Raw genomic sequence first — 21,139 nt, 5'->3', positions numbered from 1 at the left:
TTGCTATAGTACTACCAGCTACTTACTGTCTTCTATTCACTCTCTTGACAGTGAGTCGTATTGTGCTTCTGCAACTATGTGAAAACTTTAATCTCAGGGTCCGGTCCAGATTAAACACACAATCCTTTCTCTCTCTCTCTTTCTTTCACTCTCTCTCTCTCTATATATATATATATTTATATTTCTCTTTTTCTTTCTAATCCCTTGCCCCCATTCATATAAAGAAAAGACAGGTACTCCCTACTTTCCTGGAGTGTGGGACCACTTGTAAAGGAAAAAAATATGGTATTAACCTTGCTATTATTTGGGCAGCATTGCAGATGTTGTGACGGATGTTTGCAAGAAGAGCAATTTGGGTATATATTTACAATTCCTATTACAATGTATATTTATAATAATTTCGAAGGGAAAGGAACAATTGTACATAATAGAAGAAAATCTGAACTATGTTTTTAAGACAAGAGGACATAAGAGAATCACTCTTGGAGGAATCTTTGGAACACTCAGTGCTTCGGGGATGTTGAGTGGTGCGGTGAAGCTGTTGCTGTCCCTGAGGACTCCTATAAATAAACTTCTTAACTTTAGCTTGTGCATGTCTCTTGATATACTGTGTATCTAGTGTCAGCCATACACACTTTAAAATGACCTAATCATACTTGACAAAGTAAAAGATGAAATTCCAGACTACTTTTACACCAATGAAGCAAGGGACCTGGATAGTACAATACATTTACATTATAACAGCACAAGGATATAACCCGCTGTGTTTTACTCAGGGCCCCGAACTACTTTGCTGATGTGTGCAAAATTTGTATTGATAGTTACCTAAAACCATATCAAAATATGAAAACATTACACAATGCTTCCAGTTGAACGCTACAAGAATATATCAGATTGCTCCCATTTATCACATGATTAAAATACAAATAATTCCTCCATTCCAAGTTTAAACCAAAATCAGCAGAAACAAGGGTTTTTTGATTGCCAAACATAAGTATTTAGTAGCACAACTCAACACATGTACATTATAGCTGCTATTCGCTTAGAAATACATGTTGAGTAAATATCTACACTCAAATACCCAAAGCTAGGTAACAGCAGACTACATCTTCCAATTGTATTTTCTTACTTTGGGATACACAACTGTTACATCCAAAATGACTACATTTAAAGAGCAAAAAGCATGTTCACATAATACTTTGCCTACTAGGGAGATTGTCAGTTCTGCCAAGTACACTTGTCCTTTCAACACATTGTATGAAGCCACCAAGAATTCCAAATTTTTACTTTTCTCAAACTCTTCAAGGTCCTTATTTTGAGATGTTGTAATCAATTGGATCTTGATTAAAGGCTGAAAGGCAGAATATGGTATGTTCTATGCAACCTCCATGTTCAAATTCTTTATAGTATCATTGTGCCAGTCAAATTCCAGATTTCTACAACCATACATTTAGATTGTACCACAAGGTCAATTTAAAAGAAGCCAGATATAGCATGTTTCGTTTGATAACAGTATCTTAAGAAAGCACACGTATATTCCAGTGACTGTCCAATCAAACCATGTTTTGACTTGTTGGAGACTGTGGTACATTGAAGAAGATGGAATTTGAAGATGCTTTCTGATTGGACAGATTATCTTATGGTACAACCTGCATAGCCCCAAGAAACTAGGAGTTCTATATAACAGCATTTTCTCCAGGTGCCACAGAAGGATACTGTGCATACAGCAGCTTCAAATCTTATTTGTCTTCAAATTCTTTCTGTTAGTGTTTATATTAACATCTCTCTAAATTTGCCGGCTATCTTTACTATAACATTCACTAATTTTTTTCCTTGAGGTCCGTGCTTTGTACTACAATAACATGAACCTTGTTTTGAAATGATGTTGCATAGATCTATTTATGTGCACTGGAATTGCAGTGCTTTGTATGGTCAGTATCTTAACCCTCATAACCCAAACTGATAATTGGTCGGCTCAGACTGGGAGTGTATGTATTGCACCAATACCTGATTCGCCGATCTCATTTTATTTGTGTTTTGGATACGTTCTACACCATTCTAAATACATTACCATAGCCATTATGGATACTATTTGCTTTTTAATAACTCTGATTTAAAGCTCTTGGAAGACTGACTTCACACTCTTGGAAGACTGACTGAAGTAAATATTTAGTTAACTGGTAAAGTTGCAGAATACAGGAATGAGCAAAGAACGAGGACATAGGGTATATGAGGTGAGAAAAGGTGTGTTGTTTTTATGAAAGCTCCGAAAAGGGATGATGGACCCATTCTAATTCTGGATTCGAGCGGACAGTAGCCTCTTGCAACCCAGGCTATTGTGGATTTCTAATAAGTGTTTTGCCCTTACATATGGTAGTACTGCCCTACCTACCTCCTTATTGGCTACAAGGTTTTTGTGCAATGTTTGAAGGTTTGCAGTGAGACACACTCAGAGTTGGTAAAGCCCAAACACTAGGGCAAGCAGTGCTGTGGCTTCTGTCCTCTCAATAGAGCTGCAAAGGAGAGTGGTTGGAAACAACCATATTTGACCATGTCTGCCCCAGTGACCTGACCAGGAGGACTTCCATTGCAGGTCATAACCATGGGGAGGGGAGACCAGCAGTGCCTATTGCAGTGCTATAGGACAGATGCCAAAATCAATGAGTTTTAAAATTGACCAGTACCTTTTATGGAGAAAGCGCTCTGCAACTGCCATGTTCCTAGAGGTACTTTTTTTAGAGAGGAAATTTAAGTGAGATAGGTGCGTGTCTGTTTTGATGTTTGTCTTTTTGTATTCAGTTAAACGGTGGATTCCATCCCCCTTTTATATAATGACTAAGCATATTGTCTTAGCCTCCCCATTCGTTTTTATGTACTAAATAATTTTATTTTGAGTTTAAGCTTAACAAAAGTAATTTGTGACTTGCTGCCAAACAATCCATCACTGTTGCGTATGCTTTAATTTGGCCTGATGTTCTAAACCCTATTTCCAGACCTTGGGCCAGACGTACAACCATTCGTTTTGCGACTAGCAATTTGCGATTTGTTGTGAGTCACAAAACAAAATGTACAACAGTGTCTGAGACAATGGGTCGCAAAGGACCAGCGACATTAATTTTCATTGGGCAGGTCGCAATTTGCGACCCATTTGGGAATGGCCACACTTTCAGGGATGGTGGCTTGCTGGGATCAGCAGACAACCATGTTTGTGACTGCTTTTTAAATAAAGCTGTTTTTTAAATGCCTTCCGTTTTCCTTATTGGAAAACGGGATGCATTCCAAAAATAAAAATGAAACGTTTCAGTTTCATTTTTCAGAGTAGGCAGTGGTCCCTGGGACCATTGCCTGATCTGAAAAATGGTATTGCCTCCATTCACAAAGGGGAAAGGGTCCCTTGGTGACCCCTTCCCGTTTGTGAATGGGTTACTACCAGTTTGAAATTGGTGGTAACTGTGATTCATTTGCAACTGCATTCACGGTCACAAAAAAATCATATATGGGCCTGCGAGTTGATATAAGGAAGGGACGTCCTTGGAACGCCCCTTTGTAATAGCGAGGCGCAATCCCTATTTTGCGAGTCGGTAACTGGATCCAGACTTGCAAAACAGGGATAGTACATACAACACAGCTATTTTGCAGTTGCAAAAGGCGATTTTCTTATTTTGCGATAGCAAAATTGCTTTGTGCATCTGGCCCTAAATATGCTAATTGTATACTGTGTGGTTACCAAACTGAAAAAGCTAATTTTATCTGTTCACTGGGATTCACAAAGCCTCCTGACTCATAAATATTAATGATCCAGGTAGCTTTTTGCGATCCTCTTCGAATGTCATTGAATATGGATATAGAGATTGGTGAGGGACAAGTTTTCAGTGTCTGCACTTACATTCCTTCCAAGTGATCATTGTTTTTTATAACTAGCCTGTGTCCTTAAAAAAGACTTATTAGAAGAAATGATTTCCGGTATAGCAGTATTGTACAGTTTCTGTGCTTTCACAAAAATAACGAAACAATACAAAAATAAAAAAAATAAAAAAAATGTTGGGAGGAGGTTGTCAGCAACGGATAAGCAAGGATGTGTGTAGTCTGTTAGTATTATACATCGTGCGAAGCCTTGCAAAAGAAATTGTGAAAAAATAGAGGGTGTGGTTGACTAACAGATGAGTGAGGGGAGAGGGCAGGGAGAATAGCCAGCAGAGACGATAAAGGGAAGCCATGCTCCCCCATGGAGGGGTTATTAGACAAATTAAAAAGTTGGTTATTAATGTTAGCAGTAGGAGGATACAGTTCACCCATTCGAAATGATGGTTCAGAAGCAATGGTCAAACGGTGTGTCAAGAACAGGAATAGTAAAGAAACCCTGGAGCAGCATTGAACGGAGATAGATTATAAAGTCATCTAATCTTGAGCAAGTGGCAGACCAAAAGGCCACTCTGTGTATTGTTATATTATAAATGATAGATCTGCAACATTAGACTCTAAAGCTGTCTGTAGTTGAGAACTAAAAAGCATGCTGCTAAATTTTGACCTATTGTTATGAGTCACTTTATGAAGAGCTGTATGTTTTATGTAAGCATACATTTTTAGCTAGAAGCAAATCATTGATCATTACAAAGCTTGGGTATTGGATGCAGATAATGTTAAAATATTCACTGTTGGCTATTGAATATTATATTGGGTCCATGATTGACTGTTGGAGGCTTGTGGCCTTGGCCCACAATACCTTTTTAAACACTAGAAGTACTGTTGTTATTGCACTGTTCTATGTTTGACTTTCATACTGCACAGCCCTGAACTTTTCAAACAACACTCTATCATTTGGATACTTCATTATGTGACTTTGAAGCTAATCACATATTCAAACTCTTACTACTCTTATGAACATTAGACCAAATTTTGATGTAAAGGTTGTGGTTCATTTTGATAAAATGTCTGTCATTTACCACATGGGCGTTTTTTACTTTGAAAATGCACTGTTTGATTGTTTGCTGTTATATTGCTAAATTGGTAATGAGGTCCTGGCACTCACTGAGTGGTCTCTTCACTAACCGCCTTTTGATATGAGCATAAGTGTGTTTAAAAACAATTAATTTTAGATTGGAAAAAGTTTTCCTAGAGTTGTGTGTTCTTTCATTTATGTACGTCTGGTTTTATATAGGACCACTAAACTGTAAATTGGACAATAATGCACTTCATTGAGAGCAATTTTAAAGAATCAAGATTTCTTTATAATGTGACCATGGAACTAAACAGCTACTATGAAGCAAAATATCAAATGTTTTCCTAGAAGGACGTTATACTCAAAGGAAGGAGTAGGTCAGGTTAAGAAGGGAGCAAAATATTGGGAGAATCTATAGAAAAGCAGTAGAAATGGTTTGGATGTAGGTGGGAGCGCAGAAAGAAACTGGTAACAGAAATAATTATACTGTTAGTGGTTGAAAAGTTACGCTTTCTGATTTTTCCTGATCTGAAGTAGTCCTTGATGCCTGAGGTAATGAGATCCACAGACTGGAGTGGCCCAGAAAAAGATTATTACATAGCCACATGAGAGTTCAATGTCCTCATTTCAAGTCTAAAATTGTCTTTACTTAAGAGATGCTTCTTGCCTCCTGAGCTTTAGGAAGATGATATGCAGAACATTGGTTGGTTCTGAAGAACCTTGAAGGTCAAGTGAATAAGCTTGACTTTACTTTAAGCTGTTAGCTGCAGGCGGCGTAGCTCTTTTTGCATAGGGATGAATGATCAGTCCTCCTTCTTGACAAGAGCCATGTGGCCAAATGCGTTGCAGTTTTTAGAGGAAACGGGCAAATCTATGTGATACTGTTTAGAGTGGCATTAGCATAGTCTGTTTGTGACACTAGGGCTTTTAAAATTGAGCAAAGATTATTGCGTTTTAGAAACAATTGTATTTTTACCTGATTTAAGTGACGATCTTGCTCTTTTCAATGAATGTTTAATATGTTGGGCCTACCTAAAAGCTGATAGATTGAGTTTGAGGCAAGATTAGGAGTGAAGTAGTCAATGCAGATTTCTGAAAGTCTTGTTAGTTTGATGATGGATTGTGTTGTCTTGGAGGGAGCCTGATTCACAAGCGTGTTAAAAGTAATCAACTTGCGACTCCTCTCCATCTGTTGTGAATGTGAGATGGAGGTCTGCATGAAACAGCAGATCTCTAACCCAGCATGTGAAATCGACCTGTACAGGGAAGGTACCTGGAGCACAGAGCCACAGCAAGTGACAGACTATGATTGTGACATTGGGGAGTGCATACAGTGGTCTGTGACATCAATACCTTTAGCTCCAAATGTCACACAGAGTGTAACTTATCAGATTCGGATGGGACACCTTACACTTTGCATATGCTCAGAGGCTACTGTACTTTTACAACAGGGGTAAGGTTAGATTTCCTTAGAAATGCATTGAAAACATTGCATTTAGTAGCCCCTTCACATTATTAGAAATGACCCAGACTTCAAGGAACACTGATCTTCACTACCCTCGAAGGCACCACACTTCACATTTTCAACCGGCTGTTGTTTGAACGGTTGTCCCTGTTCAGAACTTTGCTCGGGAACATAATTTCTCACCGTTTTCCAGCTGATAGTGGATACATCTTAGACTTCTGCTGCAGAGTATCTAATTTTTTGTTTAGCTCACTGGAGCACCAATTTAATTTCCAGCTTGCCATTTATTTCCCTTCTTAGGAACAAAAAGAACTTCTTCCAGATAAATCAACACCCTATATTAATCTGAAGTCCTCTGTTTTTTTGAGCCTGATAGACTGTCCAAGTGATTCATCTTGTACACTAAGGGCCAGATGTAGGTAGGTTAAAATTTGCGAATCGGAAATAGCGACTCAATGCGAATCGGTATTTCCGACTCGCAAAATCAAATTCAAGAAATAATTGCGATACCAATTTGCGAATCGCATAGGTGTCGCACTGCAATTTGCGACCTTCACTTTGATTTTCCCATAGAGGTTAAGGAATGTGCTTCAGAAACTAAAATGAGAACATATTTTATGTGAATTCACACTTTCTCAGCAACATGAGAATAAAGACAGTCTCAGTAAAACATGTACTTCCAACAGGAGCAGACTGTTAGTTGATTTCATGTCAAGACGGGAGGCTAGAATTATGCATTACCTTTAATTCACTAACTTCTGAGCAGCACAACCTTAAAAGCTCAATAGAACACAGCATGAAGTCACAGAGTATTATAATCTTCACACTGTACATAAACCCCTAACACTCCATTCTGTTCCTCTTTTGTTTGCTGCTTCTGAGCAGATGAGTATTGACTTTTGTCGTACTATTATTTCATTTTGTTTAAGTGTTGTTTAGAGTATAACGTTTATTTAATTTTGTGGTTGAAGCATACCCAACTTTCTTGGCGTTTAGGTTAACTGAAAGCTTTATTTACTTGTTTTGGTATTAGGAAGCTCCATAAGATTAAAACGATATTTTGTTAAAGTAGCTAATGTGTTTGGATTATAAAATATGTTTTCTTCGAAATTTAGAAACTTTTAAGAAACACATTTTTTTATCTAATAAATTAATGAAACCTTACTGTTGGCTTGAGTGCATGGCAATCGTCAAATCGCACAAATATTCCAAACATGCATAGGAGCGCGAACCAGCATTGTGATAGTGTGGATGCATTTTTCATCCTTCGCAGGAATCAAATGTGCAACAAGATCGACGGATCTTTGGACCCAGAAAGATGTGTGGTGAACCAACAACAATTACTTCAACACCACCCCAATAAATTAGACACCATGACTAATGTGGCCACGGAAGGAAAACTCCAATCAGGAATATTGTTTAAAGATTTATTAAAGATACAAGCTCAAAGTCATGTAGACGATGCATGAAACCAAATTTTAGAGGTACATGATCACCATGGGCGGTCCAAGGCAATGAAATAGATTCAGGTGAACTAACATCAATATAACTAAGACTTTAAGAAAAATAATGCATAGGTCAATCAGAATATATATGATACAGATAAAACACATTGTCCAGAATTTGCAATCATTATTGAATTCAAATTTAGCAAAGTCAGTAATCTTTGGCTGGGCACAGATCAACCCAACAGGTAACCAAATTTGAGAAATAGATGTGTGGGGAGGAACACATGCAGGCAAAATACATAAATACAAAAGGGACCAAAATAAATTGGAAAAAGAATAACTCAGGCTACAGGACACTAACTAAAAATAAAAATAAAATACTCTTCAGCTTTGTGGAGTTTCTAACCTAAAAGGGCATTTAAAGGGGCGATGTCAAAAGGCAGAGAGGAAGATACCTCTTCAATGGATATAGCATTCAAGGAATCTCCAACAGCGAAGCATCTTGTCAGCAAGCCATCTGCACGCATAAGGAAAGCATCTGCCTCTGACCAAGACAAGACTGGGACCTCTTTAGCACTGCTATAGAACTACTCTGAGCAAAGTTCGAATGTCCACTAGTATATTAGTTCACAAAAAGCATTCCGATTTGTCAAAGACGTCAGTTCATATTACGTCGAAGGAGCATCATCCAGTTAAAATTGATCACCAGACTCCAGGTTGCAACAGTTCGGCATTTTCCCAAGTCTGTCATGTGAACATCTCATTTCCATGTGACTCCAAACAGCTTGAAACAATTTTATCGATCTTAGTCCATGTTCCTGCACTACAAAGTTCTCAAGGACAAATAGGTATGACTTTCCACGGTTTAAACAATAGACTGATTAGAAATGGGACTTTGCTTCTTATGGGGATGAAATCAGAAAAAAATTTACGTTATGAAAAAATAATGTAGTCCTTTTACATGACTGCAGAATGCAAGCTCTGTAAGCCACAGTTGTGCTAACACAAGGAAAAATATAAAATGCACTTAAATAATACTTTGTAGCAAAATACATATAATATGCAAAATTATAAATTCATTGTTAATAATATTTCATCAGTATGAGTAAAACGTTTCCTGTAAATGGAATAGCTGTGTTATTGCATTACATGAGATATAACAGAGAACTGCACTTTTTCTCACTTGCAAATATTTTAAAATCATTGGACCAGATGTATCGTCACGGACCATTGCGATTCGGTAATAGCGATTTTTAAGAAATCGCTATTACCGACTCGCAAAGGGCCATGTATCACATTTGCGAATCGGTAATAGCGATTTCCTAAAAATCGCAAATTCTATTACCGAATTGCAAATTGCGATACCGGCCCCATTCGCAGCTATGGGCCTGTTGGCCCATAGCTGCGATTTTTTTGCATTTCCAAAATTGCGATTTCTGAACCAGAAATCGCAATTTTGGAAATGCAAAAGGCCAGGGTGCTGGGGGCCTAAGGTCCCCTCTCCTGCACCCCAAATGTTTTTTTTCACCATGTAAGGTACACACATGCCAAAAGGGCATGTGTGCTTTACATGTTCAATTGAAAAATACAGTTTAACTGCATTTTTAAATTTTGCACCAGGTTACCACCATTTTTGGAAAAATCGTAATTTGCGATTTTTTCCAGCATAGCCTTGAGACCTGGAATTTGCGAATCGCAAATTGCGACTCGCAATTTCCAGGTCGCAACACAAGAAATCGGTATTTTAGCGATTTCTTAGTTGTGGTCTGCGAATGCATTTCATGCATCGCAGACCATGGTTTTGCACTTGCAAACGGCCGATTTTACCGTTTGCGAGTGCATAATAATTTCATACATCTGGCCCATTATTCTTTCATAAAAGACAAGAAATCGAATTAGTTTCTACATGGGCTATTAGATTACTGTCTAAATCACATTTTAACATCTACTTTAACCTTCGAGCATGTGAATTAATCAAAAAGGCACCTATGTCGAACTTTGAAATACAAGCAAATTGCACATTTAAAATCGGTCAGTGCAGCTTTCCAAGTTCGTTTTTCCACTCTTTTATGTTCATAAAATAAACTTGTCACTGTCTAATGACTTTAGTGACATGAAGGACAGCACTAAAATGTACGTTCTATCAATAGCAAACACTAGTGCCTATTGAAGTCTTGCTCTCTGAAGTAAGTTGGGCACACTACAGTGACGTGCCAGGTGCTCCAACCTTTTTGAAGGGAAATAGTGCCGTTTAAGAGGACGCCACATTATGTGATGACATGTTACCAGGCAGCAAAGAGTTGCTGAGTAACACGCGTCTCATATGACAGTTGGTCAGCAGTTATCTGCGCAATCTGGTAGTGTTCAAAGTTTAAAGATTTAAGAAATACAGAATAATAATCTTTTAGAAAGTTATTAGATCGTATTTTAATCAGTAGTTAATATTATAAATATGACTGAGGAAAGTATGATTACCACACAGGAGGTGCAAGAAGATCTAATCAGAAGATTAATTAATAAAGAAATTAATAATACAGTTTAGGAGACTATAAGGAATTTGATGTAGGAATGGGAAAGGAAAGGCAATTTGAAGGGTGATGATGAACATTGGTCACTTTCTGAGGAAAATGATTCTCAGAATAGACAACCAAGGGGAAAATGTTGAAAAAAATGTAAACATTATGTACATACAGAGGAAGAAGAGGAGAAATCAGGAGCTTCTAGTGATTCACAATCATGTGTCCTAAGCGGCACAAAGGACAGGCAGGTGAACCCTACAGAGGATAAGTGCAGACAGCCTATTTTTTGGGGAAACAATTTGGATGACACTAATGAATTTATCCTAGACCTGGGATATGGAGATGATTTATATTCATTTTTTGAAATAGAAAGTAATAAAGTAAAAAAGGAGATTGAAGACCCTTTGTTTCAGGCGCTATTCAATCCTTTCAAGATTAGACACCCTCGAAGTTCAGAGTGGTGGCCTTTTGCACTTATTGCTAAATATATTAAACATTGGATTAGGAGACCGCTAGAAAGAAATGAGCGGAATCTGATGTGGAGTGCTCACGTCGTGTAATTGATGTAAAAGAAACAATGACCGTAAATTTGCACCCAAATCTGATAACCTACTCATTTAGACTGGGTTGTTAGCTTAGAAAGGGTCTAAAGAGGTCTTTAAAGTAATGTGAGGACAAACTCCTTGATGGTTTAAACCTGTGGCAATAATATTTGACGTGGTGGAAGAATCATATTTAAAAGGAACAGATTTAGATATAAATGTATTGAAAGAATGGAGCCAAGGGTGATTTGTTTCTTGGGCAGTGCTAACGCTGGCCTCATTGTGGAGAGACACAAAGCTGTATTATTATAAATTAGCCCTAAGTTAGGAGACTTAGCAAGAAAAGGGTCAAGTGAAGAATCCAAGGGACTTTTATTTGGTGAAGAGTTAGTTAAAGCCCTGGGTAAACATGTTCAGACTTTTACAGCCCTAGACAGGATACATACCTCTATGAGGAAAGTCTTTGGAGAAGGCGATTTATATGGCAGGATTGGAAGGTGGGTTCAGGCTTCCGGCTGCAGTTTTTACAAAGGTCCATATACACATGGAGGATATGGACAAGGAAGAAGTGGTTACAGAGGAAATTCCTAGTCTGGGAGTTTCTATCCTCAAAGAGGAAGAAGGAACAGATAAGGCTGTGAAAGGTCTCAGAGTTTCCTATCAGGATCAAATTCAGGGCAAGGTGAGTATGAAGAATGTTTTTAGGCTCTATGCATAAAATTACAGGAGGGAGACTGATAAAATTATTTCATGTGTGGGAATCAATAACAAACAACCCTTGGGTTTTGGAAACAGTACAAGGTTATGCAATAGAGTGTCAGATGATTCCTTTTCAAAGAGAGGATCCAGGGAAATGTATTTCACAGACGATTGGACCATTAGAAAGACAGGTCATTGTAAAAGTGATACAGGACCAGAAAGGTTTTTTAAGTACTCTTTATGTGGCAGAGATAAAAAACAAAGGATGGAAGCATGTCATAAATTTGAAAGAGTTATGTTATTTCATGATTTACAGGCTCTTCAAGATAGAATGGCTCCATCTTTTAAGGCACGTTTTGTTAGGCACGGATTAGATGGTGAAGATAGATTTGAAAGACGCTTTTTTTTCGATCCCAGTAGCACAACAGAGTCAGTGGTACCTGCAGTTCAGGTGGAATGGGTAGTTATTCCAATTCCTATGCCTTCCTTTTGGACTTTGGTCAGCACCTTGGTATATTTCAAAAGCATTAAGACTGGTAATAGGATACCTCAGGGAGAGAGAAGTGAGGTTGATAATTAATCTGGACGATATTCTGAATATGAATCAGGATTTAGAGGTGACGGAACACAGTCTTATGGTACAGAGCACATTGGAAAAATCAGGTTTTGTGATAAGCTAGGAAAAGTCAATTTGAGAGCCTTCCCAAAGGATGGAACTTTGGGGTTTTGTGGTAGATAATAGTGAACGCACAGTTTCAGTTGCCAGAGAGGTGAAAGGAATTTTACAAAAGAAGAAAGTGAGTTTGAGAGAGTTAGCGTGAGTGAGAGCGGTACATCGTATAAAGGAATCTGGTTTAGCCAGAGGTCTATGGTAGGGAGACAAGGTGAAATTAACATTAGAGGCACAGGAAGAAATACATTGGTGATTACAAAATTTGTAAGCTTGGAATGGCCGAGCGATCTTTGGTGCTTCCCCAGATTATGTCCTTGATACAGATGCAAGCAAGTTAGGTTGGGGATCCAAACTAGGCAAACAGGTGAAAGGAGGGAGATGGAATTTGTCAGAAAGAATGGACCATATCAATTGCTTGTAATTGAAGGCAGGAGAGCTAGCTATACGCAGGTTTCAGGAACAGGTTCAAGGTTGTACTGGGTTGTTGAAAGTGGACAACACTTTGTGTCTTGCATTAACAAGTGAGGGGCATCAGATCAAAGACGTTATTGGATTTAGCAAAGGAGTTTTTGAGTTTTTGAATGGAACACAAGATATATATGAGAGCTCAGTATTAACCAGGAAAGGAAAACGTGATAGCCAATTGGAACACACGTCATTAGAGGGATTATAGGAGTTTGAAGCTGATGCAAAGCTATTTCAGGAGGTACAAAGGAGAATGGGCCCATTGGAAGTGGATTTATTCATGTCTCCTTTAACACATCAGCTAGAAAAGTATGTCAGCTGGAGACTGGATCCAGGTACAGTTGCAGTAGATGCATTCAGTCTCTCTTGGCAGAACCTGAAAGGATATGCATTTTTCCCATTGTCAATGATACAGAGAGGTTTAAAGCAAGTGAGGAGGCAGAAGTGTAGATTGGTGTTGGTAACACCATTTTGGGTGACACAAGCTTGGTATACATTATTGACGGCGTTACTGATGGATGATCGTCTGTTGATAGATTCTTGTAACAGGTTTTTACAGAATGTATACGGAGAGGAGCATTCCCCGATAGTATCAGAGGTACTCAGTCGTCTAGTATGGAATATGTCAGGGAATCAGAGAGATTCAATAAGGTATCAGGAGAGGCTCCGGTGTTGTTGTATGAGGCATGGGCACCAGGAACAAGGAGAAGGTATAAGAATGCTTTGGGACATTTGGGTATGCCGGTGCATAGAAAGGGATGTGGTTCCCATTGAATCAGATGAAATTATGAACGCAATATTTTCTCAGCAGAATTATATGGAAAAGGGTTAAGTTATAGGACTGTGAACTCCTAGAGATCTGCAAAAGCAGCAGACTATTCTCTTGTCTATGGGCAATTGGTGGAAATAAATCCATTAGTATGTACAGTGAAGAAGGGTATACGGATTAAAAAACCTCCAAGTGCAAGGTGTAAGTCACTTTGGGGTATTACTTTGATCTTTAAGTTATTTGAAAATTGGCCAAGCAACAATTATTTGACAAGCAAACAGTTGTGGTGGAAGTTAGCAACTTTACTTTGCATGGTATCTTCCAAAGGGGTTTCAGATGTGAAAGCATTGGAGTTATCAAGTAGATTTTATCAGCCACATGGGGTATTGTTTGAGATACGTAAAAGGACAAAGACTACGACAGAAAAAGTATCTTATCCTAGGTATGATAAACACCCTAAGTTATGTGTGATAAGTTGTATTAAAGAGTAAAGAAGGAAGAGTGAGAACAGATGTGCAAGTGTGGATCAACTGTTGCTATCTTATGTGAAACCTTATGACGTAGTTTCATCAGCCACAGTTTTGTGATGGGTAAAAGATACTATGAGTAAGTCAGGAGTAAATTTGAACATATTCAAGGCTCATTCAATTATAGGAGCAATGGCATCAAAGGTGTTACAGGCAGGAGGAACCGTAGAGGATATATTGAAGGCAGCTGACTGGTCAAATGATTTGGGTTTTAGGAAATTATACTTTAGATATGTGGAACATGTTGCAGACCTAGTTTTGAAGGACTTTAAACTTGCATAATACTAGCCTCTTGTCTTGACATAAAATGTTGATTCTCAGAAGTTAACTGCATAGAGAATTTAGATTTTATTAAAAGACAAGGAGGCTAACGTTATCCCATCCTCCCAGCCTTGGAGGGGAGGGCGTTTTACTGGACTGAGATTCATATGTTTAAGATAAGGTTTTAAAATTAAAACAAGTTATATATATTGTATTGATCTATGAATTTTAAGGTTATATTTTGAGTCGCTTTAAGGCACAGTTTAAGAGAACGGAGATGACTTCAAGATACAGACGTATTAGGTGTTGAAGCAAAACAAAAAAGGAACAGAATGGAGTGCTTGGGGTTTATGTCTAGTGGGAAGATTCTAATACTTTGTGAATTCATGTTGTGTGCTATTGAGCTTTTAACGTTGTGCTGCTCAGAAGGTAGTGAATAATTGGTGATGCATAATGCTAGCCTCCTTGTCTTTAATAAAATCACAATTCTCTATGCAGATAACCTCTGAGAATCGACATTCCCTTGTGTTCTACTGAAGCCTCCCACAGTGTTCTAAAGAACAACTAGGGCGCTAACAGTCTTACATAAGACAAATATGAGGCACATCTGAAGCCATCTTGTTTGAATCAAACTGGTAACATTTAAAACATTTAATTTAGAAAGGAACAAAATGAGGGGGTTCATTTTGCCATTGAAATTATGGTTAGTGCTGTAGAAAGAAAATTTAGGACATGCTTCAAGTGAGTTCTCAAATATCTTTCTCTTCTATTTCTTTAAGACATTCTAGCATGCAGACTGAAACATGCACTTTCAGTACCAGCATCAGACTGCCAGTTAACTCCCTGGTTGTCAGTAGATTTACTACAGTGTTCTAATGAGCAACTAGAGTTCGAACATTCTGAATTTATGCCAAAAGTGTGGCACATCTGAATACTGTCCACTATCTTTATGGAATCGAAGTCGAAACCTGAAAGCATTTTCTATTGAGGATACTGCAGTAAATGAGGAAATTAAGGAGCTTCATAACAAATAAGTCTCCCAAGCTGGCCACCAGAGAAAAAAGAGCCCAATTGTAGCCCAAATATCACTCCAAGGAGGAGGGTGCAGAGGCAACAAGTTGACCACGCTGGGCAGGAGGGAGGGACAGTGGCAGAACAACAGACCATGGAGGGAGGGGTAATGGGTGTCAGTGGCAGCCAGAAAACCAACCATGCAGGACAGGCAAGAGAGGCTGTGGCAGTATAACAGACCATTGGGCAGAAGCAAGAGGCAGTGGCAGTACTACCATACACGCCAACAACCCAATTCAGACAGAAGACTCCTGATGGTTTCAAGCCCAAAAGGGCTTTATTTTATCTGCCTCCTGCCTAAAATCTCCTCTTTTTCAATGTACGTCAATAGGGAAAATCAATTCCCCCATTTATTTTTTCAAAATCTCCTGCTTATCAAGTTCAAAATGTTGGCAAGTATGGTACATTGTATCACAGAAGGCAGAAGGAATTCTGTAGGGATATGGACTCAGATAACAGTTGGCAGGAGGGAAATGGGCTGGGGCACCAAACTGACCTTACGGGTCAAACGTCAGGGGTTGCAACAGCAACAAACACCACACAGGGCAAGCAGGACTGTGGTGCAGCACAATGGATCATGGAAAGCAATAGGGAGGGGACAGGGCCGTGCACATGGACAACAGAGAGCAGAGGGGAAAGAGGCAAGGGCAGCAAGCTGGCCATACCAGACAGACAGGAGGGACAGTTGCAGCATAACAGACCATGAAGGGTATGAGGGAGGGATCAGGTGAACGACAATGGACCAGACAAGGCACGTGGGAGGGGATAGGGGCCTGCACATGGAAAATGGAGAAAAGGGGCAGGGCAGGAGCAGCAAGTTGGCCATGGAGAGGAGGCAGGATGGATACTGGAAGCACAACACACCATTGCAGGCAAGAGTGAGACTATAATAGCATTCACACAGACAATGGAGAGAAGGTGGGAAGGGGCTAGGGGCAGCAAGCTGACCACTCAGGTCAGGTGGGAGGTTTTGTGATAGCACAAAAGACCGTGCATGGCAAGCAGGAGCGATAGTGGCAGCACTGCGGCCATGGTGGGCAGAAGAATGGGCATGCACAGAGTACCATGGAGGGCAAAAGAGATGGCTTGGGGCTGGGCACAGGCAAGAGAGGGCAGGGAAAGGGCCTTCACAACCGACCACACATGGCAGGAGGGGATGGGGCATGGAACTCAGGCAGGCGGGGTGGAGATGTCAGGGACTGGTATCAGCCATCTGACCAAGCTGGGCAGGTGAAAGGGGCAGTGGCAGGTCCATGGAACAAGGTGGGCAAAAAGGGGGGAGCAGGGGCATGCACACGGTCATCGGAGGGCAGGGGGAAGGATGGTAGGTGCAGCAAGCCAAGCATAGAGGCTAAGCAGGAGGGCAATGATAGAGCATAGAATTGGGCTAAAGAGGGCAGGAGGAGTAGGCAGGGACATCAAGCTAAATGGAGGGCAGTGGCAGCACATTGAATTATGCAGGGCAGGAGACAGGGGGCTGGTGCTTGGACCCGGATAACAGAGGGTAGGGAGGAGGTGGGTGGGGCAGCAAGCTAACTGTTCAGGGCAGGCACCATAGAAATTCAACTGTTATAGTTGGAGTTAATTCAAGTAATTATTCCTTGTGACCTAAGTTAACTATAACTTGTGCCCTTGCCATGCACTGCTATTTACCCCAGGTATTACATCACTCATGACATAATTGATAATATCACTGTAACATTTGCAGTAAAATTATTGATGAGAAATCTGTGCATGGCAACGGCGCAAGTTATAGTTACTTCAAATATCTCTAACAGCTGAATTTCTATTTTTGTGAGTGTGAAATCTGAACCTAACTATTACGTCCCTGTAACCTCTGTTTTTTTTGTGCATTTCTAAGGTTTTTTTATTCTATTTCCTAACTATAACATCCCTATAATCTTTGTATTTTTCAGTGTGTGTGTGTATATGTGTATATATATATATATATATATATATATATATATATATATATATATATATATATAAATGTCACCCCTACAGCAAGCCTATTGTGTCATAAGGCAGGGTGCTGTTTATTAAAAAATAGGATATATATTTGTATGTGTCCTGACATTTAAAACCAGACGTTGATTTTACTGTGGAAAGGCTAGTAGCCCCATTGTGAGTACAGGGTTACATGCTGACAACTCAGTTGTGGTAACTTCTGAATGGATCTATTAATGTTGGTACTTCAGGGTGTCAGATTAATCATCATATCAAACCATACTTAATGCCTGAGTCACATTTAATGTAACATTTCAGTAAATGCAACTTTTAGAAAGTTACCACTTTGTTGCCCAAATTTTCCAGTGGCCATTCGCAGACGCTGGCCACACAGGGTGTGAGCCCAAACATTGAGCCTCAAAGGGAAGGCCACCTTTGAAGGGCAAATGCTGGACACACACGAGAGGGGCTGCTCTTTTGTTCAGGCAGACTGGTTATTTCAGGGACAGAGAAGGGAAACCAGTTGCCAAACTTGGTTTTCAGTGAGCGTTTAGCCCCAGGAATCCACACCTCTAGGGTGGGCTTCCAAGCTCCACACATTGAGAGAAGGGTTCAGCCATCTTGGGAGTGGGCAGAATAGTACATTCTGGGGTAGCTAGATGAAACACAATGCAAAAAGGTGGCATCAGGTAGGAGGGGACCTGGTGGCCCATTGGCTGGTTACTGCCGCACCCCAAGGGCCTAGTCTGGGTATAAGAATGGCACCCGTGGCACCCAGACCTCAGATCACCTCTGGACCGAAGAGAGACTAAAAAATGGCTGCCCTGCTCCCTGGAGCTGACAAGAGAGGCTACACTAACCACTGGACCGCACCAGCTGATCCTTGGGCTAGGAAAGAGAGTTCAGTCTCTGTGGTGCTTGGCTTGTGGAAAAGTTGCTCCCGAACCACAGACAGAAGAGGTGAACTTCAAGCGTTGATAGGTGACTTCCTATTAAAGCAGCAGGGCCAAAAAAGCTGAAGATGCCTGTCCTGGATAATCAGTAGCCACAAGCACCTGATTGCCACTGACTGCCAACGTGCATCTAGGGAGGCCAAGTCCTGACACTCAAAATTTTCACCCAAGTATGCTGGGCCTGGGAAAGTCATTGGAGTGCAGTTTGGTTGCCTAAACTTGCCTTTATCAAAGGGAACTGCTGGTTTTGCTGTGACCAGAGACCAGTAGTTCAGTGGCAGCTGAAGCTGCTGGATCAGAGAGGTCTTTGAGGGACACAGACCTTTGTGGCCAAAGTCATCCCATCTGGACCGTGGAGTGAGGAGTAGCCACAGAAAGCCACCCGTCGACCACGCATCATCCTTAGCATCTTACAGTACCTTCAGCATCCTGTATCCCTAGCATCTGTACCACTCTGTTAAAGTCTATGACAGTTCACCCACAGACCTGAAACTGGACTGGAGACTGCTTTGGTGATACTACAACTCCTTACTGACCCCTTGACCTCCTTATGCCGGAGTTTGGCCCAGGAGAGGAAACAGTAGTAGTAGCAACTATTTTTTTGTTGCTTAATGTTTTATTATTTCCATTCACCTGATATGTACTTAGTTGTGGAGTTATTAACCTAGAAGCCTGTTTTTATTATTTCTTTTGAACCTTTACATTTTTTATATTTTTGTGGAGTGACCTAAAGGATACATACCCTTCCAAAAACTTTTTTCAAATTTTTACTATTTTTTGTTACTTTAATTTTTTGAATATTTAAGTTATTCCTTAGTTGGTTTACTATATACATACCTCATATAATCTTTCCTCAGTTTGGTTTGCTTACCTGCCTGAGTTTCTATATGTTTACTGTTATTAACGCCTTATTACCTCTGTGGGTGCTTATGTTTAAACAGAGTGGGAGTGCAGCCACAGCTCACTTTAACTGCGGCCTCTATGCAAACCATGCAAATATCCAAATCAGTCTTGACCTTATAGGAACAGTCCAGCACGAACTGCCAGGCCAGGTCCTCCCCGAACCAGAAAACAAGCAGCCTAAGACCAGTTTCGCCCTGGTTGGGGCTAGTTGCTTGGGTGTAGTCTGGCCCCAGTGGCACAGTGAGCAAGCAGCCCATGTCTGGGAATATCAATGCCATCAAATACACAGTCGGGGATGGGAGGAATGCTTGCAGTTTGTCTAACCACTGGCAATAGTTCACAGTAGCAGTCCAATCCATTGTTCTTTTGCCGGCCAAGCTGTCTCAGTTTGGGCCCAGCTATGTGCAAATCAGTCTTGACCCTGCTCTAACAGGACAGTCCAACCCGAGGTGCCAGGCAGGTCGTTCCTGAACCAGAACACAAGTTAGACAAGACCTTTAAGGTAACCTATCATGACTCTTCCTGAATGTACCAAAGTGTCATCCAACGAAAGGAAAGTGATGTTTTCCAAAAGCGCCCCCATTTTTTCTGTGTGTCCCTTGCCAGTCTTTGGAGGCTTTTAGAAATACTTCAGAAGAGCTTAGACTTGCAGTGTTTCCTATTCACGTTCCCCAGCAGTCATTATCGGTTGGTAAATGCAGCTGAAGAACAAAAGCAGTTCTTACCATGTCTATAATCATAAGATTGCGACAGTGACTGCATATTTCATTTATGGGTACTAGTTGTAAAATAAAGTCTCACAACTAAGGTCAATGAATCCATTTTCACTCCAGAAATAGCTTGTAACTGAAGTGTGCAGTAAGTTACTGCAGCGAAATTTCGGTAGCACCAGTTGTATGTGTGACAGTTTTAAATGTCATAAAAACTGAGTTGTATTTTGTTTAGATTGAAAGAACTGACACAAGCAGGACGCAGCTAGGTTTTGCCGGTAAACTCCAAGTCCACAACCTTGGTCCTTCTTAAATTCTACACAGCAAAACAAAATGAGGGTATATTAGCTTATAACAATTTATGTGAGGACACTAGTCCCAGTAATATAGCTCTTGCTTTAAGCACTATGGTGTGTGGCGGCAGCTGTCTTTCTCATTTACCACCACTAAGGAATTATCATCTGATATTTGTATTCATTTGTGGTACCCAATTCACCTGGTAAGAGGTGAAGCTGCCATTATTTTAGCCACGGGGACTCAGACATTTGCAAGATGTAACTGACTAACCACAGTGTAGTACCTCCACACTGCTCCAGTCAGCCTAAGCTAAGCACCTTCCAGGGTCGTCTTCTCTGAAATGTATTACACACCAGAACTTCTGTTGGGCTGAATCTTAACTAAGGCTCCCAGGTTTCCTATTTTACCGTTTGTTACAGATAAATACAGACAGAAAACAACGTGTTTCCTGTCTTCATTTATTTTTATAACCGGAAAACTACAGAATATTGGTCTTCTTTTAAATGACTCTCCATGCGAAACCCATGCCGACGGCTGAGCGGATAGGCAGCAGAGGGAGTTGACAAACAGAATTAATTTTCCGTGTCAACATATATTTGTAGCATAATTATATTTACCTCTACGTTTATTGCTTTGTTATATTTGGCTTCGTAATTTGCTAAAACACAACAGGCACAAAAGTATAAGTGCATGTTTATCAGTTAAATATATGTGGAAATATACGATTTTACAATTGCATTTGTTCTAAAAACACGAAATAAACATTGATAACTACCAATAATATGGCCATAAAATAAAGATAACATAGATGGAAATGTTAAATAAATACCATAAACCCGGGAACCCTAATCATAATGTACGCCTACTTTTGCTTAAGAAGATGTGATTCACAGTGACGCTGCCATCTTTACAATGTGAGCACATCACTCCCTCTGGGCTTGTAGTTGAGCT

At 40.0% G+C, this 21,139-nt stretch overlaps 1 protein-coding gene across 2 annotated transcripts in view; it reads left to right on the top strand.

Annotated features, from left to right (window-relative positions):
* The window catches only part of PSD (pleckstrin and Sec7 domain containing), an 841,983-nt gene that overhangs the window by 59,802 nt on the left and 761,042 nt on the right, over positions 1 to 21,139 (top strand). The gene's annotated exons all lie outside the window — the stretch shown is intronic.

This window comes from Pleurodeles waltl, chromosome 6 (genome assembly GCF_031143425.1).
Source record: "Pleurodeles waltl isolate 20211129_DDA chromosome 6, aPleWal1.hap1.20221129, whole genome shotgun sequence".
Lineage (NCBI taxonomy): Eukaryota > Metazoa > Chordata > Amphibia > Caudata > Salamandridae > Pleurodeles > Pleurodeles waltl.
This window is presented reverse-complemented; position numbering and strand designations above follow the sequence as displayed.